This window comes from Lissotriton helveticus, chromosome 11, assembly GCF_964261635.1.
Source record: "Lissotriton helveticus chromosome 11, aLisHel1.1, whole genome shotgun sequence".
NCBI classification, from domain to species: Eukaryota; Metazoa; Chordata; class Amphibia; order Caudata; family Salamandridae; genus Lissotriton; species Lissotriton helveticus.
Window position 1 is genome coordinate 617,177,276 of NC_136072.1, and position 23,349 is coordinate 617,200,624.

Sequence of the window (23,349 nt, forward strand, 5' to 3'; positions counted from 1 at the left end):
TTATGGAATGGTATCGTGTTTTTAGGTAAGAAATAGATGATCTTGCTTGTAGTTGGCTCTGTAACTATTTTTCTTGTCATATTAAAATGTTTAATGTACCGTAGTATCACACAGCCTATAAAATGATCCAAAGTGTTAGAAAATATATTTGTGAATTTGTAGATGACCAAAGAAGAATTATCATTTTATTTGAATTCCATCGGTTTACAGATACAACCATTAAGGAACAACTGATCAAAGGGGAACACTTTCATTAAAAAAGGGAACACTTTTCTGGAGTACGTTGACATTTCTTTTTCCCCTTGGAAGGTTTGCAAATAAGGATGGATCTATCTGGTTTCTAGTCAGTCCTTTAACAGAGAAAAAAGCCTGGCAGCTCTTTCTTGTAAAGTGCCCCCACATTTCAGTCCACGAGACATCAACTCCTGCTTCAGGGTTTCTAATCCAAGCTCCAGTGCAGCAGCAGACGACAAGTCCTCCAGGTCCACCGGGGAAGGAGCCACAATCTCAGGCATACTTCCAACTTCAGAAATTAAAGTTTTTTTTTCTACATTTTGCTCCAATATTTCGGTATATTTGCTAGTTCTTGCTTCTTGCCGTCCAGTCTGTTCATTTTGGGGAGAAATGTCCATCGCCACTATATCACAAACTGAATCTTTCTCCAAATCACATAAAAGTTCAGGAGTCTTTTCAGAAAACTCTGTGGCTACGTTACAATGATTAGTTTCATCTGAACCGCTGTTCTTTCCTGTGGCTTCTTCAACGCTCTCAACTGCAATATCTGAATCTTCATCTTCTTTATGCTTTCCGGGATTGGCATCTGTTTTCTGGATTTCGATTTTGGGTATGCTGCTTTGTGAACCTTCTTCATAATCACCATTATGCTCCTGGGATGTTGGCGAAACACCGGAGTGTGATGCATATGCCTCATTTTTCTGTGAACTGTTCCCCTTCAAATGTGTCCCGTTCAGTTCTCTCTGAAGGACTACCCTTGGATTCCTCACTTGCTCCTGACACACTAGTAGAGTCATCACCATCACTTTCATCGCCACCAGAACAACTAGAAGCCTCCACACCTTCTATCCCTGTCCAAAAACATTTCTTTTTCCAGATGTTGTTCTTATTTCTGACACATTTGGACGCTTACGGCTATCATTACCTTCTGGCAGCACCATACTGCTTGAACTTGCTTGCATACCTTTCCGGACAGAGTCTTCCAAGCGCTCCAACATCTCACTGCACTGCTGATGGTACTCTGAATTAGTAAAGTAATGCTTTGGCTTAGCAAGCTTGCACTGCAATCTTTCCAAACGCCTTTGTTCTTTTTCTGCTTCTCACTCTGCTTGTTTCTTCACCCAGTCAGCCATGGCATTTTCATGGTTAACATCACAAAGTCGTCTTCCGTTTAAATCTCGACAAGCCTCTCTGTTTGTTGTCTTTTCAATTTGAGCACCAAGAGCTTGCAGCATAGATCCAAACCCTCCTTTTCCCCCCACAAAGTCTAAGCTCCAGACTGTACACCAGTCCATTCTACAGGCCTTCATCACCTCCAACCAATCGTCCATTACATTTCACGAATGAATCCTCCAGAGGGTAACCCTTGTCCCTGGGAAGCAGTAGATCGCGCACCGGTGTCCTATCGCAGACAGTACGCCAGTCAACTTTACCGGTGAATGGGTCCCTCACCCACACCGTCAAGGCCATCACGCGGGACTGAAAGACGTACATCCACACGCCGAATAGTCAACCACTAGTCGCAGTGGAACTCACGGGAAAAACAACCAAAACAGCCGCCCGTGAACACAGAAGGTGGACTCGCAGGGTAAACTCCCTAGCTGTTCAACGGAACACTACGCCAGCCGCCCCCTGGGATGCTGTAAATGTGTCGCCCATCATGAAGAATTATCTAGGTAGTAAAGTTAAGAAAACAAGAAATTGGGGGCGTGGTTTCGGCGCCACGCAAGATGGCTGCCTAGCTCCGGTGCTCCACCTCACAGGGATGTTTAATTTCTCCCTGCTGCGCTTCTCCTGACGGATTCCGCCTGCGGAGGACTCTTGGCGATGTCGGAGCTGCTGGTGAAATTTCTGTCCCAAACTGGGATGCTGTGTTGCCGCTCTCGCAGAGTTATGTGAGACTTCTTTCTCACGGCGCGGAGCTCCGTGCGGCCGCCATTTCACGTCATCCCGCGGCTGACTGGAAAGCCGCGGGGATACCTTTATCTGCTCTTCTGCTGGCTCCGCTCCGCTCCTGACGCCGTCCCAGACGCTCCCTCCTATAGAACTGCAGCCAGCTTCCACGTTCAACTGCTGGGCATGCCGGAAGGGTGAGGCTATCTTTTTTATTTATTTTTTATTCACATGCTATGACGCCCTCCCTCAGTTGCCCATTATCGTCATTTTGGGCTTGAAAATGCCCGTTTTTTCTCTATTCTTCTGGATTTCTTCACATTTTGATGCCGTTTTTGCCACACATTTCTCACGGCATGTCTTTTTGATGGCTCTTCATGTCTACACCTGCAGCCTCTAATAGCAGTCTTCTTCCATCAGCATGTGGCTAATTGGACACCTGCAGAAAAGCCCTCAGTCCTCTTCATACTTTGCTAACTGATTTTTCTCCTGCTGCTTTGGATTTTAACGCCTTGAAGGTATTTCTAGAGCGCACTATTGGTCTCATTTTTCCTTCATGTGCGCATTGTGACCTTTATCTGAGGTGTTTCTGCTCTTATTTTGGCTGCGTCTTCTGCTACTTGACACCTTCATCTCTCCTCTAGTGTGTTGTTGTCGATGATGTCATTTTCCGCATAAGCTTCATGGGCAAGTTGCGTAAACCTAAATTTATCTTTCCACTAGTGACGTCATCACAAAGCTCATCTACTCCACATTCCTCCAGTGCGTCTCTTCCTGCACTTCCGATGGCTGGTGTCCCCTCCAACCGTGCCTCCTCATCACAAGTTATGCCTCCCAAACCTCCACCCTCCACGGCTGTCTCTTCAAAACGACCCAAAAGTGACTCTCCATCTCCTGATAAGTCGGCACCCTCTATTTCAATGGAACTCATTCTAGAAGAAATTCGCGCTTTGCGCCCCTTCGTTGAAAATACCAATAATGACATGCAGATTCTGAAGGAGAAGTGGTCGTCTATGGACAGCAGAATTACTTCTGTTGAACAACAAGTTGTGGTACTTCCTGCTCATGCTCAGCGTATATCGTCGTTGGAAAAAACTGTCTTGGCCCTGCAACAACACACAGAGGATTTGGAAAATCGTAATAGAAGGAACAATCTTCGCATTTACGGACTTCCGGAATCCTTGGAGGTTGGTGACCCTGTGGAGTTTTTCTCCTCTTTTATTCCAAAGCTCCTGGACATGCCTCCTACTACCTCTCTCTCCATCCAGAGAGCTCACAGACTGGGCCCCAGAGACTCTTCCTCTCCCAAACCACGTGGAGTCATCATTTTGTTTTTGAAATTTACGGATCTCCTTTCAGTCCTTGCTGCAGCCCGCTCCAAACGCAATATCTCCTGGTTGGGATCCAAGGTGTTCCTGTCACAAGATGTCTCCAATGTCACTGCCGCAAGGCGTAAAGAATTTCTTAACCTCCGTGCTCCTCTACGATCCATGGGTGCTCGCTATGGCTTATTCCATCCTTGTCTTTTTAAGGTTACACACCAGAATAAGACTTGGACTTTTCAGGATCCTAACGAACTTAAGAATTTTATTCTTTTGCACTCTGCTGGTGACATGGATATCTCTTCTCCTCCTACGGGGTGAAGACCACTTTTCTCTGCTTTGGAGCATTTCCTAACGTTCTTATGTTCGTGATGACCTGTTATCTCGTCCTCTTATTTTCTTCGTTCTCCTATTTTCTTAAAATTTCTGTTTTTCTGTCTTATTCTGTATCAAGGTTATTAATCCCTCCCTCTATTTGATATTTTCTTCTGCTTCTGTTTCTCGTTTTGCAGGTTTTGATATCCTCCTTTCCCCGTGTGCAGTTACATGGTTACCTCCTACGTTCCCTTTCCCTGATTTGGTGGAGTTACCCCTTCCTTGTGCGGCTCGTCTTGTCCGGTGTCGCCATGACCCCATCTCCTGTTTGTTGTCCCCCTTCAGGTATGTTCCTTTCAGTCGTCCTTATGGATTTGTACTGTCTCTTCTATTTCTATTTTTTCTTCCTCCCCCTTCTTTCCTTTCTTTCTTCTTCATTTTTCTGCATTCTCTCTCTTCCCAACTCCTTTTATTCAGCTCTGTGTGCTGTTTTTTTCTTCCTTTTACGAATCATTCTCTTCTATTTTGCTGACCTCTCTTCATTTTCCTGCTGTGCGTCTTTCAATTCCGATCATCACCCCTCTTTTTCTTCTTGGTCTGATGTCTCTTGCATGCTTTTTACCGAATTGCACTATTTCTGCATTGTTCTTTTTTTTTTTCAGGTTATTGTTATATACTGTTTTTCTATTTGACAATTTAGAGTTATTTCATGGAATGTGAAAGGTTTTGTTAATCCCATCAAAAGACAAAGAGTCCTATCTCATTTGTCCACCTCCAATCCCGATATTGTCCTCTTACAGGAAACTCACCTTAATGATGTTGAATCACTTAAACTGAAACGAAGTTGGGTGGGATCTGTTTTATTCTCGCCTTCCTCGAACAAGAAGAATGGGGTTGCTATTTTAATTCACAAGAGATTGAAATGTAAAGTCTTGTTTGAAGAGAAAGATGATGTGGGGCGTTGGGTTCTGGTTAAGTTGTTGATTGATTCTATTCCGTTAACTCTTTTTAATGTTTATGGCCCTACCCAACCTGACTGTTTATTTTGGCCCCTTATTACTTCCAAATGTATTCAACACAAAGATGATTTCTTTATTCTAGGTGGTGATTGTAACCAAATTGTTGATCCATTTCTTGACCGTAAATCCACTGTACGTTTTCTTCCTCACAAACCACACAAACAATTCCTGGATACTCTTTCTCAGGCTGCTCTATCAGACTCCTGGCGACTCACCCACCCAGATACTCTTGACTACTCCTTTTTTTCCCATCCTCATGCTTCTTCCTCTAGATTAGATTACATCTTTCTCTCGCACTCTCTATCTCAATCTCTACTCTCTTCTTCTATTGAACCTATTGTGATCTCTGATCATGCACCTGTTATTACTGATTTTGATCTTCTCCCCCCTCATCCCAAATCCTCCCGCTGGCGTTTTAATTCCTCTCTTCTTACTGATCCTACCTTTTCCTCCTCCTTTCGTGCTTTCTCTGATGATTTTTTTCTCATCAACGCTACTCCGGAGATTTCCTTTCACACCCTCTGGGATACTTTCAAGGCAGCTGCAAGGGGGTTCATCATTGATTTTGTCTCTCGGAAAAAAAAACGATTCCTCCAGAAGCGGAAAGCTTCTCTTGCACACATTAAACAATTAGAACATCGTTTTTACACTTCTTCTGCATCCTGTATGTCCCCTGACCTTCTTCGTGCGAAATTTGCCTTTAACAAAATATCTATGGATAATGCTTCCTCCATTCTTCTACGTAGCAGCGCACGCTATTATGGGGGTCGTAATAAATCTGGTAAGCTATTAGCTAATTACCTCAAGTCCCGTAAAGAACGCACTTCCATCGAATCTATCTTCTCTCCAGATAACATTCTTCTTCATTCTACTGATCAGATTCTTACCCAATTTCAGCTCTTCTACCAACAACTTTACACTCCGGAATCTCCTCCCTCTCCTTCTCTGCTTCGCTCCTACTTCGATCATCTCCCTAAACCTTCTTTTCCTGATCTTGATTTCACCTCCTTGGACATTGACCTTAGTTCTCATGAAATTTCCACTGCTCTTTCTTCTTTAACTAAAGGCAAGACTCCTGGCCCTGACGGCTTCCCTGTCGAGTTTTACTTAAATTTTTCGGATCTCCTGATCCCTAAATTGTTGACCCTTTTTCAATCCTTTCTTTCTTCTGGTTCAGCAACAGGTACCTTTCAAGACGCTACAATCTGCTTAATTCCGAAAGACGGCCGTGACCCGAAATTTTGTAAAAATTATCGCCCCATTTCCCTTGTTAATGTAGATTATAAAATTTTTGCCAAACTCTTGGCTCTTCGTCTTGACTCCTTCATGCCCCATCTCATTGGTAAAGAACAATGCGGATTTATTAAGGGTCGACTCACCTCCGATAATTCTCGTCTTTTCTTAAATGTTCTAAACAAGGCTTCCTCCTTTTCTTTTCCCTTAGCTGCCATTTCAGTTGATGCTGAGAAGGCGTTTGACCGAGTTGACTGGTCTTTTCTCTTTGCATCCCTCCAGTGGCATGGATTTGGCCCCAAATTCATTTCCCTTGTCTCTTTATTATACTCCTCTCCCAAAGCTTCTGTCCTAGTCAACGGTCAATTATCCTCCTCTTTTACCCTTCGTCGTGGTGTTCGTCAAGGCTGTCCTCTTTCTCCTCTCCTTTTTGTTTTAGCCCTTGAGCCGTTCTTAACTTCCATTCGTCAAAATGTTTCTATAGCTGGTTTTCCTTACGGGGATCAGCAATTGAAACTCTCAGCGTACGCTGATGATATTCTTCTCTTCATCTCCCATCCTGATTCATCCTTACCCCCTCTTTTAGCGGAATTTGATGCCTTTTCCCTTGTCTCGGGTTATAAGATTAATTCTGACAAGACTGAAATTCTTCCACTCACTAAGTATTGTTTACCTCATCAATTCTCATCTACTGGTTTTGCCTGGAATCATTCCAAAATTAAGTACCTGGGAGTCTGGTTCTCGAGTTCCATTTCCTCTTCTGTTAAACTGAACATGACTTCGGTATTGGATCGCATTAATAAATCCTTCTCTTCCTGGAATCCTCTCTTCCTATCGTGGTGGGGTAGATTAGATTCTATAAAAATGATGATCGCCCCTATTCTTATTTATATTCTCTCTATGCTACCTGTCCATATCCCTGCTATTTACTTTAAACGTCTTGATTCCTCTCTCTCTAAATTTTTGTGGCACAATAAAAAGGCTAGAATTTCTCTTGTCTCTCTTCGTAAAGCTAAAGCGATTGGTGGAGTTAATTTTCCGGATTTGCGTCTGTATCATAAATCCTTTTCCTTGCGTCAAGTCTCCCGATGGCTCTCGAAAGACTCATCTCCTTTCGCTCCCCTATGGCTTTCTATTGAACGGAATCTCATCTTCCCCTTCTCTTTTGATGAACTTCTTCGCTTTTCTTCCAAATCTCCATTAACCTCCCTTCCACTTTTTAAATATTCTTCCTCCCTTCTTCAGCCTCTCTGTTCTCCTTCTGTTATATCGCGTGAATCCTTTTTGCAACAACCCATTTGGTATAACTCCCTTGTTCTCATTAATAATAGACCAATATTTTGGTCCTCATGGCATCAAAAGGGTATTATTTGGGTTCATCAGCTTTTTGATGGACTCATCCCTTGTTCCTTTCCTCAATTTCGAACTCATTTCTCTTGTCCGAGTTCTTTCTTCCACAAATATACTCTCCTGATGGAAACCATCCTTGATCGTTATTACTTGCTGCCTTCATCTGTCACTCCTTTCACTCCCTCATCCCTTCTAACATTACTTTCTGTTTTTCCTAAAGCCTCCGTTATTTATAAGTTTTTCTCTGCCCCTAATCCGGAGCGACCCAAATCCAAGATTGAATCTTCCTGGGAGTTTGACCTTGGATGTGTTTGGTCGGTTTCTCTTTGGGACAAACTCTGGCTTAAGTCCTTGAAGGTATCGCGCTCTGCTTCTCTTACCCAATCTCTCTTCTTTCTATATCATAGACTTTATCTTTCCCCTCTTCTTCTTTCCCGCTTCTCCTCTACTTCTACTTCTGCTTGTTGGACATGTAATTCTCCTGATGCTGACCTCTTACATATGTTCTTTCTCTGTCCCCCAGTATTTACCCTTTGGAACCAAGTTTGGTCTTGCATCTCTCGCATTTTTTCACTCTCTATTCCTCATTCTCCTTCTCTTCTTTTTCTGGGTAGTCTTTCAGATGCTCTCATCTTGCCCCCTCATTCTGCTGGTCTTTTTGATCTTATGCTTGCACTTTCCTTTCAACATATCTCCTCTAACTGGAAAGATCTCACAAAGGTCTCTTTGCAACATTGGTGGAACTCCCTTTGCCATTTTCACAGATTAGATGTTTCTTTTGCTTCCTCCTCCAAGCCCCCTCGTAATGTGGAACTTTACTGGCTCCCGTTAACTATTTACTTGGATCAATCTGCTGTCAAGAATAGTCCCTCTTCCACCACATCTGAGAATTTTAAACCACCATGAATTTTTCCCTTCTACTATTTTCCCTTTATGTGTATGAATTAGATTTCTTGTTATGTTTACTCTCTATTTAACTCCATTAACAATCTACACATTTATTTGATATGTATTGATATATTTCTACCAGGTTATTTTCCTGTATATTATACTTCATCAATTCATTGCATATTTATAGTATACAGCTATCCTTCTCATATTCTCCTTTCCTGAGTTTTTCTTCTGTTCTTTTTCTTTTTTCTTTTCTGTTCTTCTTTTCTCTCTCTTGTTCTTTCTTTCTTTTTCTCTCTTTCTTTCCTCTCCCTCCCCTCTCTTTAAAATTTATAAACTGCTTAGGTATTGATTCTTGACATTTGGAATGTTATAATCTTCTTGCTTTTGTATACTCTGCATACAGTTCCTTTTGTCCTTGTTTATTCAAGTATGTTAATAAAGCTTTCAAACATAAAAAAAAAAAGAAAACAAGAAATTATTGTTTTGGGTGGGAGAACAATTATGAAATATGATATCTACATAAAAAGTCTTAGGGGCATATTCATATTGGTTTTGCTTCGCCTTTCAAGGATGACACAAAACCTAAGTCGGATTTATCAAGCCACGCAAGGTCACCTTGCGTGGCCCTTAGTGGCTTGATAAATATAATGCAACACAGCACAAATTGCTGCGTTTCATAACTTTGTACCAGAGAGGCATTGTGTGGGTGTTCCAATGCGTCCTCCCATGGATTTTGACACATTCCCAGATTTCCCATTACTGGCAGACCTAGGAATGAGTCAAAAGGCTACGCCCCCTGAGGTAAGGCAATGCGAGGAGAAATATCTTTATTTCTCCTTGTTACTTCCTCTTTCTAGGTGGGCGGCAGTCTGATAGAAACATAGTTGGAAATGCCTCACAGGCTTGTTTTTCTGCAGCAAGGTATCCCTTCCTGCACAAAATAATCCTGCTAACAACGCAGGCACCCTTGTACCAAGCTGAAAGGATGCCTGCGTATGTGCTAGGCAGCACATTGTGCACCAGCACTGGGAAAGGGCAGGAAAGCATAGTGTATTGTTAAGTATGGCTCATTCCTGCCCTTTCCCTATCACGTAGCTCAGCAAGATGACTTACTGCACTGCATGATAACTTCATAAATATGCTCCATAGAATGTTTGTACATGTGGCTGGCACAGCTCGGACTTCACATATGATTCAAGAGGTTGTAAAGAAGGTTCCGCATTTTAAACAAATGTCATACATTTTAATTTAAAAAAACAGACAATAAAAAACCTACAATATCTGAGAATGAAGGCAAAACTCCAAAACAATTATCAAAGCATAAGTTAAACTTAGTAATCTCTTGTGCTTACAGTAATAATCATAAATTATTGCTTTTACTAAATTGATTTATTGATTTTTGCTGAATGACTGGTCGACACCATAGTGGGACATTTGGCTCCGTCTTCTTCACATATAAAATGAGCACTGGCAAAGCAAAAAGGTCCAGCATTGACTGACGACTATTGGCTTTATCAATGCTTATTTGGTCTTGCCTTGTTTTTTCTATAACTTTATTGCTGGATGAGCTGCAGGGCTCTTACCAACATTGAAACTGTGATAAAGTGGATTATTAGTTGGGGTGGATGGAAGGCACCACAAATAATAACTGCCCTATTCTTGTTATGCCCAGTAAAGGTTTCACTAATTTAAATTGAAACATGTACTCACCCCCTAGCAGCTATGGCACAGTACCAAACCAGTTGCGAAGTCAGAAACACAACATAATAAAAACCCCACTTCAATTAATAAAAATAGTGAATATAATGAATAAAATGGCACCAAAATTACAGAAATCCAATTGTGGGCAAAATAACAGCGGGCAACCGGTCACACTAGACCAGGACATAGTAATGTCTGCTGCCAACCAATGTGGATCACAGGTCTCACTCATGGACCAAGTTGTTCATGGTTGGTGAGTTACCTTCAGACTTTTTAAGAAAGTAGAGTTCTTAATGGGGCAAGACTGTAGACTGGACCTGAAGATAGCCTAGTCTGTGACAGGTTGACGAAGGACGACGTCTGGGTGAAGCCATTGACGAAGTGAGGGAAAGCTTTGAGTGGGTAAAGTCCAGAGTTCGCAGTCAGGAAGTAGTCCACATTAAATGGAGGCTGCTCAGAAACAGACCTGGAAAAGATTTCTAACTTTGGAATTAGAATTTTTTCTGGAAGTCAGATTTCCTCAGGGGATGCAGGCTGTAGCTGAATATGGTTTAACATTGTCAAATGTCAGTCAGTGTCATACTGGCTGGATCGAGTTTGTTACTGCAGCGAAGAGCATAGTGGGAGTCCGGTCCCCAGCAGATGGGCTGGCAAGTTGGTGCCGGTCTCACAATAGTTCTCCAGGTAGAAATTCTGCAAAAAGTGTCTAAGTCCCAGCTCTTAGGATTAGGCAGGAGGAGTACACTCTGCCACCAGCCAAGGGTTCAAAGGCCTCAGGAACAACACTTGGAGTCAGGACTCACACAAACAAACAGAAGCTGTCAGCAGGGTCCAAGGCAGGTCCTGTACAAACTTGTCAGCTGGGCTACTATTTTGAAAGTGGGGTTCTTGCAGCTTTTCTTTCCCTGTAGCGGAAGAGAGGTCAGTCTACTAAGCCTTTGAGTCTACTTTTTTTGTCCTGTGTGCAGTTCCAGCACTTAAGGTTATCCTTACACATCTCAACTGCAGGGACTGTCATTCTTCTGTCTTCCATATTTCCACTAGTGTCTTGAAGAAGGTGTCCAGGGGTGGCATGTTTTTGCCAGGCACTAGCCTTTGGGTAGGCTTGACACCTGGCCCCTCCCTGACCAAAAGAAACATATTCTTCACCCACTTATGGAGCAGTTCCAGTGTGTCCTACTGCTGAAGATTCCAGAGACCCTCTCATTAGCTAATTCCAACATGGCAGTACCTTTCATCCCTTGTGCAGAGCTCCTGTGCTCACTCCAGAGAAGTGGCGAGGGAAATGAGCAAACCCTCCCATGTGCTCACGTAATACTGGTTTGGGGGTAGCTCTTCTCCCAGTTAGATTCATGCCTGGCTAGTTAGAAGGACAAAAGGGGGGACGAGCCTAGGTGTGAGCTACATCTGCTTGTTACATAAAAGGCCCCTTTGAAGTTAATTAGGTTCCTTGGCACTGCCCAGATGGTCATCCTGCCAGAGGAAAAGGAAACGTCCCTTCAGCCAAGGCCCTTGTCTCAGCTCTGGAAGCGAATTCACACCTAATCAAGGAATTACTCAGCTCCTGGATGATAGTTGGAAGCTCAGGCAAATTGGCCTCCAGAGGTTTTAGGCAGGTTAAAAGTAGCTTTTGTAAAATATTTGTTACAAATCTGAATTTACCAATGTATTTGATTTGTAATACATATTTTAAAAAGTCCAATAATTAACTTTTTATCTGGTTCTTAGACAGAGATACCTTCATTAAGGTTAATACATTATGAGAATGCTTCCGCATGGAACAGCTAATCCTGCTACAGTGAAAAAAGCTTTTTTGGCCTTTTCACTGTAAGGCCTTGTTTATCATTAACCGTTGACATGTTCTACTTTTAAATACCATGTACCCTGCCTTATGTGCATTGAGGGCCTTCTTAGGGTGACTTATTAATATTTAAAAGGAGGGTTTAAGGCTGTCAAAAGGAGTTATTTTTGATAGATTAGATTTGCATTTCAAACCTGTACAGCCAGATTACTGTTGGCAGGCCTGCAGTTATGTTTTGCTTTGTCACTTTAGTAGTGATACAACATGTGTTGCAGTACAATAGTGACATTTAACTTACAGGCCCTGGGTGCACTTTGTATTATATACTAGGAAATTATATATAAGGGGAAAATACTGTTCAGGAGTATATCAAATTTCAACATGTTTTAGGGGATCAGAGCACATGCACCGGGGTCTGGTTAGACGAGCCCCAGAGCAGAAAGTCAAAAAAACAGAGTAGCATCAGTCAAGGAAATGTAGGTGATAATGCCCAAAAGAGGTATTCTCTTACCAAAAACAAACTGCTTAAAAGCTATTTTTTTGGTCTTAAAAAACATACAACGAAGGAAACTAAGGTCCTCATTGAAAGCTGGCCAGTTAATTATGATATACGTGGTAACTAATAACAAATACATAAATATCGCCAGGTCAATCGTACTAATGTATGCTGCTGGAAATATGTACAGTGTTTACTTGAAAAGAAAGATTTTGCAGAGGTGAGCACCAAATCTGCAAGCTAGTCCCTTAAAAATTGTAATCCGATAGCATTTATGGCACATGATATAGTCCCACTTAGTGGATTGTGATAAAAAGGACAAAGGTTTATAAAAAAACTATTGGTCGGAAAGCTGTTGGACCTTCATTAAATTTTAAAAAACATTGGCTAAAGACAAAAGTGTTTTTGTGGTCTCAAAAAGTACACATTATCATGGTGAAAAGAACTTTCATGCACATGGATGTACACATTGTCAAAGGGCAGCATGCCATAACTCATAGTAAAGTAATCAATTGCTGAAGTGGGCTAACATTGCAACTTAATGCATTCTGGAACAAGAAGAAGAAAAATGTGAATGACACAATTACAGACTAATGGATTAAGTTTGGCTGAAAACCCCTACATATTTCAGGTAAAATCAAAAGGTCTTAGCTAACTCAGAGCTAAAAATGCCATCAGTCTAGCATTGGCTGCTACCTTCACTTTTGAAAAAGAAAGCAAGACAAAAGGGACAATGGAAGGAAGTAAAAAAGGAAGGTAAGAAGGAATAAAAGGAGGGATGAAGGAAAAAAAGAAAAAACTAAAGAAAGAAAGAAAAAGAAAGAAGACAAAAAAAAGAAGGAATGAGGGGAAAATGGAAGAAGAAAAAAAGGCAAAAAAGAAATATGTAAAGAAGTAAAAATTAATGGAAAAGAAGGGAAGCAAAAAGAAGGAATGTAAAAATGAAAGAATAAAGAAGGAAAGAATGGAAAAAAGAAGGCAGAACAGAAAGAAAAAAGAAAAGAAACACAGAAATAAGCTAAACAGAAAGTGGAAAGGAAAGAAGGCAACATAATAAAAGGAAAAAAGAAAGGAAAAATGAAGGGAAAAAGAAAGAAAGTAAGAAGGAAAGAAGGCAAAAAAAGTGAAAGGAAGAAGGAAGGAAAAAAGGAAAGAAATAAAGAAGAAAAAAGAAATGAATGAAAGGAGGAAAGAAAATAGGAAACGAAAAAAGTATAGGAGGCAAAAAGAAAAGAAAAAAGAGAAAGAAGGCAAAGAAGAAAGGAAAGAAGGTAGCAAAGAAAGAACAAAATAAGGAAGACGGCATAAAAGAAAGAAAGGAGGAAAGAAAATGGAAAGGAAAATAGGAAGAAGAAATTAAAAGAAAAAGAAAGAAAGAAAAAGAAAGAAAAGAGGAATAGAGGGCAAAAACAAAATAATAAATAAGGAAAGGAAGTAGGAAATACTTAAACAAAGAAAGATAGAAAGAAGAAAGAAAGAAAGAACAAATGAAAGAAATAAAGAAAGTTCACATTGTAAAATTTTGGACATAAGACCCAATTTACATTCCACTTATGATTATATAAAACTTGATATAAGTGTGCTACAAATGAAACACAATAAAGTTTGGTTTTCTTCCTGGACAAACTTTATTAAACGCGCCATTGTTGAAACGGAGTTCCTGAACAAAATATGGTATGCTTTCAATAGCAGCTGTTCACTTCAAAAGGAACTTAACACCGCATTAGAAGGAGGCAAGAACTGATAAAGCTGGAGTGTGTCCTATGCTCGCTTCATATGTGTTCATCAATCACCTCAGGTAACACTAGTACTAAAGGGAGCTAAACTACTTTGGTTGTGGATGTGCTCATTGTGAAAGAACAAAATGCAGTCATTCAAAGTGATGGTAACCAGCGACTTAATTAGATTGACACAATACCCCATGTTGCATGATTTTGTGAGCAGAAACAAAATGGGAACAACGCAACAACAGACCAATGGATGAAGAGAGGTGGCTGAAAGCCCCTTTAAATAAGTATATTATAGACATTATTTTGGTAAAATCAGACATTCTTGGCTAACACCAGACATAAAAAGTGGTGGTTCAAAGGTAATAAGAGGTGACAGTAAGGCCAACTAATGCTATGCAATGGGCTGTAAGCTGACTGTAAGCTATCAATAGGTCTTTTCGCCAGCAGAATGAATGAATGAAGGAATGAATAGTATTTATAAAGCACGCAGCTACTCAGAAAGAGTGTTCCGGCACTGGCAAACCTCACAACTAATCTGCTGCTGTCCCTAATGGGCGGGGGAAACTTAGGGTGAGTTTCAGAAGAACCAGGTTTTAAGCATCTTCCTGAAAGTGAGTATGTCCATCAACGGTCTGAGTGTCACCGGGTAGGAGGTTCCAGGCACGTGCGACTTGCACTTGGAAAGAGCAACCTCCTGTGCGGGAGCGGCATATCTTGGGGGCAGCAGCCAGATACAATGAAGATGACCTCCAGGTACTGCGGGGGGCGTAATGTGTGACTCTCTTTCTGAGGTAATGTGCGCCGGTTTTCTGCAGTGCCTTGAAGGCCAGAACCAAGGCGTTGATGTGAATTCTTTTCTTGACGGGTAGCCAGTACAATGCTTTCAGGTGAGGTGAGATCTGAGTTCTAGGTTTGAGCAGGAGGACCGCCCGGGCGGCCGCATTCTGGACCAACTGTAATCTATTTAGGAGGTATTCCGGGAGGCCTCAATATAGGACATTGACATAGTTCAGTCTGGAAACAATAAGGGCTTGGACAACTTCCTTCCTGTGACCAACCGGCTGAAGGGGAAGAAAGTTCCTGAGCAGCCGCAGGAGGCCAAAGTAGGATCCTGCGACTGACTGGATTTGCGATGTCATGGATAAAGTTTCATCCATCTTGACACTCAGTTTGTTGACCATGCTGACGGAAGAGAGGGGTGGCGACATAGCCGATGGCCACCATTGTTTCCACTCATCCATGAGTGGGGAGCCCAAGAAAATGTCCTCCGATTTTACTGAGTTGCACTTGAGCTGGTTCTCCCTTAGCCGATGCAAATACCCTTGTCAAACATTGGTTGATCTTTCCACCTGCAAAGTTTTCACCCTTGTCACATGTGATTAGAAGCTGCGTGTTGTCAGCATACGAGATTACTTTGACGCCGCAAGCTTCTGCTAAAGGAGCAAGGGGAGACATATAAAGGGTGAAAAGTGCAGGGCTCAGACTTGAGCCCCGAGGGACTACCACCTTCATGGAAGGGATGGGAGTGAAAAAAGGGGGAGACCAGACTTCTTGGTATCTATCCTCCAGAAAGGAGGAGAACCACTCCAGCACCGTGCCACCCAGACCTCAATCCTGCAACGGGTGCAGGAGTAGGTCACCTGGCACGGTATCGAAAGCAGCGGAAAGGTCCAGCAGAATTAACATAGCAGACAGCTTGTAACGTCTGTTAGGTGAGATCTAAGAAACAGAATCTGATTCACTGAAAATCTAGCAATGAAGTAAACACCTAAATATGGGCTCTGAAGACTCCCTTCACCTGTATGCTGTCCATGTCCAAATAAAATAAATAAATACATTGCGTATTATTCCAGTTCAATGTGCTCTTTGTATTTCTTTTGTGCACCTCCTAAAGTAATGACTTATTATGGACTACACTTTGAAATACATGCAATACATGACAAGAAAAAGTCCATTCACCTGACGGATACACAATTTACATCTTTTGTGACGGAACCGTAGAAATATATCCAGACAATGTATAAAGAATTCAATCCAAACCCCCTTCCCCAACGCAAGGAATCCACTAGGCTCGCATTTTTATTGTCTGCAATATTTTCAAGCGTGTAGATCACAGGCAGAGATGACTGCTTTCCTGATATTCGTGTCTGCCCCACAACTTAACTGGTTTGTTAATGGAGCTTTCATAATGTATTAACCTAATTGTTGCCATAAAGCACTTAATAGCGCAGTTGCACGTTTTATTGTTATCAAAATAAATTGATGCTTAAGGCATCGCTCGCACAAAGATAAAACCCTGAGACGGAAACAATGCACAGTAGCTCATTTAGACAGGAAAACGCTTGAGGGGAGAGGAGGTTACTACAATGTCTAAGCTCACTTTTGTTACAAATTAGAGACAGTGTTTTCACTTTTGCATAAAACCATATATTTTGTAATACAGCTTTTGTAAACGGTTAACTAAATATAGACAAATAAGTCAGCGTGCTTGCTAAAATGTAGGTCAAGTTCACAGCAGTTGATCACACAGTAACTTGTACAACAAATAAAGAAAGCTGAGTGTAAGACAATATTTATTTTTTATGAGATAGTGGTACAGTTCACACAGTAAAGGAAAGAACTACCCAGGTAGCAAACATATAAAAATAGAGGTACATACAGTAAGCAAGTATTTATTACTCACTAGGTTTACTTTGTCCCACCTTCTCTCTCCCAAAGCTCTGGTATTGGCAAAGACTTATCCAACGTGGGTTTTGGTCAGAGTTTGCTAAGAATATGCTCTGTTGTACAATTTGGGTATGTTCACTTGTGGATGTGTCTTACTTTCGCTGGTCTGTGAGGCATCCTTTCAAATAGAGTTGAAGGGCAGACAAGGTGGTGAATATGTAGCGAGTGACCTCAACTCTAAAGAGGAATGTGGAACAGTGGTGTTCAGTCTTCACCAAGAGAGACAATTGTAAATGAGAATGACAGGTAGCCTCCTCCCTGGAAGGAAGGGCAAGAGTAACAGGCTGCAGTACAGGGAAGAAAGGGAGAGTGAAAGAAAAAACACTTAATACTGAGATACTGCTACATCTTCAGCAGCACTTGTCCAGAATGTTTCAAGCAGTAGTGAGATCAAAATTAATCAGAAGTATGTAGCAATGTCACAAGATTACACATGTTTTAGGTCCATAAAAAGAAAATAAACGTAAAGGAACTGAAATTCCCCAAACTAAACCCTAACCTTACCCGAATGTGAAGTCCTAAGGCACCTTTGAGGCTACCCCTCAGACACAGACCCAGACTTAATGCAACCAAAAACTAAAAGATTGCATCAATAGCAGTTAAAATCAGTATTAAGAAAGTACCTCAAAATGAATACGGAATACGTAAATATGAATGGTTCCAAAGGACCCAGTGCAATAGTCCAATAGAAAAGCGGGAATCAGTCAGGAGTCAGTAGTAAAGTAGGTGTCAAGCAAGCGACAAGCAAGAAGTAATGGAGGATTCAGGCAGGAAAGAATGATTCAGAATGGAGTGCTCAAGGAACAAGGTAGAACTGTCACAAACCCCACAGGAGCCGAACTGTTGTGAAACGATGAACAGAGAGCATCGCCACTCAGGCAGATTGCAGTATTGCCAGCAGTGTACCAATTTCACATGTTTAGCACTTCAGTCACTAAATATGTGTATTTGTGTGTGTGTGTGTGGCCCGCTAGCATCAGCAAAAGCCTCACCATATCCTGAAAGAAGAGATGACCAAGAACCACCTCACTTCAGTTGAATCCTGGGGCCTTATGGGTAAACCTTCACCTATGAACAACTTGTAGACTGGATCCCAGCTTGTATTTTCCCATCCCTATTATGTTACTGCAAGAAAGTGGTACAATAAGAGTAAGACAGCAGAAGGCTGTGACACAATGCAATAATTTTCCCATACAGTAATTCATCAGTGCTCTCTGATAGGGACAAGGTCAAGGCAAGAACACAAAATACTAGGCCTCAATAGGATATGCATCATTGACCCTAAGCCCGGGTAGTTCATTGTAGGTCTGGAAAGGCCCAGTCCATGTCAGATTTTCAACATAATGCATGAGAGCTGCATGTTACTTGCAACTACACTGTAATTCACAGTGGCAGTTCCTCCTTCAGGGTGGAGGAGTGCCACCGCGCCTGCTGTGAGTGCAGCAGTAAGTCAACATTAACATTTCTATGCTGATAGTTCCACCGGCCAGTGTGAGGGCGGGATTGATGCCTGTTGCAGCAGAGTGCAGTGTGTGCATGTCGGATTGGCCGGCTGTCTTGTAGTTGCCAGTATACGCACTTCTGCCTGCACCATTCCAGCAGCTGTGTCAACAGCCAGAGATTAGACAAAGGCACCAAGTCACAAATTGAGTTATTGGTTAGCCTGCTCCAGCCAATCTAACAATGCTCTCTTGCTGAGAACATAATGAGAGCAGCTGCAGGATCGGTTAGGTTTGCATTGGCGTGACCTCCAGACACCAGCCTCAAAGGTAGAACAGCGCACGGGCCATAATGGCAGAGAGGAGAGGGAGAAAGGCTATCATGATGAGTTGGCTGCAGGCTTTGCCTGGTCGTGCATGCTTGAAATTTGGGGGACTTAGCCTGTGTGGCTCAAGGTAAAATGGAAAAATTAAGTGAAGCTACTGTATTGGGTTGTCTGTGTCAAAGTGTGTGTGTGTGTGTGCTGTGTTGAGTGATATGTGTGTTGTCTTTATTGATCCTCCCAGGAGACCCGCACTTCCACCTCAAGAACAACAACAACACCAACTGTACCACCCTGATCGATAACCTCACCGCCCTCGGACTCAGACAGCTTGTCACAGCGCCCACCTACTCAGCCAGCCACACGCTCGACCCCATCTTTTCTGCAAGCCCTCTTGTCACCTTCAGGCACACCGGCCACAGCCCGGGCAGTGACGTGGGGCAGGGGAGGGGCAGGGTGAGGGGCTGTAAATGGTGGGAAACGCACGATTTAAGGTAGGAATTTCGTTGCGCTGCTGCATCGCCAAATGTGATGCCGCACGCGCGAAAAAAAATTATTTTGTATTGGTACTTGCCTTAAATCGTCCGTAACCCACATTTTACAATCCCCCACCCTGCCCCTCCCCCTCCCCACATCTCTGCCCGGTGGCAGGCCCTACACATGCCGTGGCTGAGCCACACCACCGAACTCCACTGGACCGACCATCGCTGCATCCACTTTACCTTCCGGAAAGACACCACGCACCACCGCACTAAACAGATCCCCCACCACAGCTGGAGCAAAATCACCGAAGACCAGCTAAACACCACCCTAGCCCAAAACTCAACTGCCAACCTCACCCCTGCCGACATAGCCGCACGCAACCTCAGGCATTGGATCGACAACTGTGCCAACACTCTCGCCCCGATCAAGAAACCCTCGAACAGACACACTAAGAAGAAAGCCAACTGGTTCACCGCTGACCTCCAAGCCTCCAAGCAAACCTGCCGTACACTAGAGAAGAAATGGCACCACAAACAGACACCAGACAGCCACACAGCCCTCAAGAACGCCATCCGCAGACACCATCACCTCATCAGATCAGCCAAAAAGGCCTCCTTCAAGGACCAACTCGAAAACAATGCACACAACAAAAAAGAGCTCTTCAACATCGTGAAAGAACTCTCCAATCCCAGCTCCAACACCAACGACATCCCACCATCACAAGACCTGTGTGACTCCCTTGCCACCTTCTTCCATCGCAAGATCGCAGACATCCACGACAGCTTCAACATCCTGACCGCCCTCACAACCACTGACACCGCAGACACCGCAGCAACCGCCCACATCGATCCCCTGCTCACCTGGACCAACATAAACAACAAAGACACCATTAAAATCATGAACACCATCCACTCCAGCTCTCCGTCAGACCCATGCCCACACTACATCTTCAACAAAGCCAGCGCCTCCATCGCACCCCATCTCCGCAAGGCCATCAACATCTCCATCAAGACCGCGACCTTCCTGGAGAGCTGGAAGCACGCTGAGATAAATGCCATACTCAAAAAACCCAAGGCGGATCCGAGGGACCTCAAGAACTTCCGGACCATCTCCCTCCTCCCGTTCCTGGCGAAGGTCATTGAGAAGACCATCAACAGACAGCTGACCCGCTACCTCGAGGATGAGCAATATCCTGGACCCGTCCCAGTCTGGATTCAGCAGAAACCACAGTACTGAGACTGCCCTCATCGCTGCCACCAATGACATCAGGGCTCTGCTGGACAACGGCGAAACCGTGGCCTTCATCCTCCTGGACCTATCAGCCGCCTTCAACACTGTCTGCCACCGCACCCTACGCACACACCTCCACAATGCAGGGATCCGAGACAAGGCTCTAGAATGGACCACCTCCTACCTCTCCGGCAGGACCCAGCGCGTCTGCCTCCCCCCCTTCTATTCCAAAGCCTCCGAGATCATCTGTGGCGTATCCCAAGGATCATCCCTCAGCCCGACATTGTTCAACATCTACATGGCACTACTCGCCCACGTCGCCCGACTGCACGACCTCAACATCATCTCCTACACCGACGACACCCAGTGGATCCTCTCCCTCACAAAAGACCCACTGACTGCCAAAACCAACCTCCACGAAGCAATAAAAGCCGTCGCCGAGTGGATGAAGAGAAGCCGTCTGAAGCTGTACTCGGACAAGAGAGAGGTCCTCATCCTCAGCTCCACCCCCTCAGCCTGGGACGACTCCTGGTGGCTGTCTGCAGGACAGCTGCAGGACAGGAGTTTGGCCGAGGCTCTTGCGTAGAGGGCATTTCCGTAGTCCAGTTGCTGCTGACAAGGGCCTGGGTGACCGTTCTTCTTGTTTCGGATCCCTACCGAAACAAGAAGAACGGTCACCCAGGCCCTCGTCAGCAGCAACTGGACTACGGAAATGCCCTCTACGCAAGAGCCTCGGCCAAACTCCTGAAACGTCTACACCGCATACAGAACGCCTCTGCACGCCTGATGCTCGACACCCCTCACCACAGCCACATCACACCACACCTGAGAAACCTGCACTGGCTTCCCATCAAGAAGAGGATCACCTTCAAGCTCCCCACCCATGCACACAGGGTGCTCCACAACACCGGACCTGCATACCTCAACAGATGACTCACCTTCTACACCCCGAACCGACAGCTCCGTTCTGCTGACCTCGCCCTCACCACCGTTCCCCGCATAGGAAGGGTGACCGCCGGCAGCAGATCATTCTCCCACCTCGCCACCAAGACTTGGAACACCCTCCCCATCCTCCTTCCGCAGACCCAGGACCTATTATCCTTCAGGAGGCTTCTCAAGACCTGGCTATTCGAACAGTAGCAGCACCCCTCCCCCACCACCTTGAGACCCTCACGGGTGAGTATTGCGCTTTACAAATGTGTTGATTGATTGATTGATTGATTGTGAGTGTGATCTGTGTTATCCCTGCCAGGTTTTATCTGCTGTGTTCATCTGCGTCGGTGTGTGCATGTAAGAAGTTTGTCTAGAACTGCTGGCTAGAAGTTAAGGAGTTTTCCTTTCAGGAGGGGGTTGATTGCTTGGACACCTCTGAAGTGAGGCTCCTGCTCTTACGTTTTATTATTGTCGGACCAGTTCCTATGCTGCTTCTGTAAAATGTGACTGCAGGAAGGCCGAAGATTGCAGTTGCCGCTATATTATAGGAACCACAGGCAACGAAGCTATCATTGTGATGGGCAGTAAGTTTTTTTTTTTAGCAAGAATTATCCTTGAAGAGGATGCGTTTAAGAGAAGTGTGAACACGTTCCCATTAGCAGTGAAATGCTAACATATGTGATTGAAATACAATCAGATCCAACGGGAGGCTCTGACGTCAATCGCTGTTCTGCATCGGCAGCCACGCAGATCATTGCAGCGATAATGAGGGCACACAGAGTCAGGCAAAGGCACATATCTGAATTTTACCAAATTTCAGCTAATATCTCTTCAGAGCTGGAATTTAGTGCAGCAGCACTGGAGCACTCATCAACAAGGGGGTAATTATTAACCTCCTCATCCTACTTGCTCATGCTTCTCATCCCTAGATGAGATGAGTCCACATGGGGAAGGCACATGCTGCAGATGTGGTGGCTTCAATGACAACCTTCCCAGAAATCCTACTATTTAGGTAGAGCCTAGACAGCACTTGCACTGTCTGCAAGGCCTGTTGTATTGTATTCTATGTGTATTAAAAAATTAACTGCTTTCTATTGGCTGTTGGCTGTACCATTCATAAATGTAGCCTTTGTATTGGTGTTGCGTTGTAAAAGTCCCTCCCTTCTCTCCTTCTGGCGATTTCACTTAGTGAGTATTTAGTTTGACCATCACACTGCGTAGAGTGTGATGGCTCCTGTTTACAGAGACGTGCATCTGTTAGCAATTATTCTTATCATAACTGCAGTCTGACTTCCATTCTGACCTAATGAAGCTCTGTGGCTTTGTTTCTGTTTCAGAGTTCATCTGTTAGCAATTATCCTTGTCTTAACTGCAGTTTCACTTCAATACCAACCTTAAAAAATCCCTGTGCCTTTGTTTATGTTTTAACGTGCATCTGTTATGAATTATCCTGATGGTAACTGCAGTATGACTTTTATTCCAACAGTAAAACTTAAAAATGAGATTAAAAAACCACAGAGCAATTTATTTTACTAATATTAAACATTCAATGTTATTAATGAAATAATACAGTAGACCGTTTTTAGTTTCCTTTTCTGTTGACGTTGTTGGGGTTGGTTTTCCATTTTGCCAGCGGAAATGGGCAGAGATGCTGAAGTCATGTAAGGTGTTGCTGGAAGTATATCGCAGTGCATATGCACTTGTTTCGGCACCAGCTTTTTAGAGCTAACGATGGTGAGCACCCACAGGACTCGGGTCAATTTAAGCTGTTATTATTAAAACATACGTTAGAGCTTTTTTTTTTTTTCTTTCTGATGACGTTGTCGAGTTTGTTTTTCGTTTTGCCAGCGGACATGGTCAGAAATGCTGGAGTCATGTAAGGTGTGGCTGGAAGTAAATCGCAGTGCATATGCTCTTGTTTCGGCACCAGCTCTTTAGAGCTAACGATGGTGAGCACCGGTAGGACCCGGACAAATTAAAGCTGGTTCTATTGGGCTCATTAATACAACTATATCAAATAGTCAAACTTAAAAATGATGTTAAAAAACCATGGAGCATTTTATTTTAGTAATATTAAGCATTGCGTGTTATTAAAAAATACTGTAATTGACTTTTTTTTCCTTTTCTGTTCACGTTGTCAGGGTTTGTTTTCCGTTTTGCCAGCAGACATAGGCAGAGATGCTGGAGTCATGTAAGGTGTGGCTGGAAGTAAATCGCAGTGCAAAT

At 43.4% G+C, this 23,349-nt stretch overlaps 1 pseudogene; it reads right to left on the reverse strand.

Annotated features, from left to right (window-relative positions):
• Positions 1-234: 234 nt before the first annotated feature.
• On the reverse strand, positions 235-1,704 carry LOC144790859 (splicing regulator SDE2 pseudogene; annotated as a pseudogene).
• Between the last annotated feature and the right edge of the window lie 21,645 nt (positions 1,705-23,349).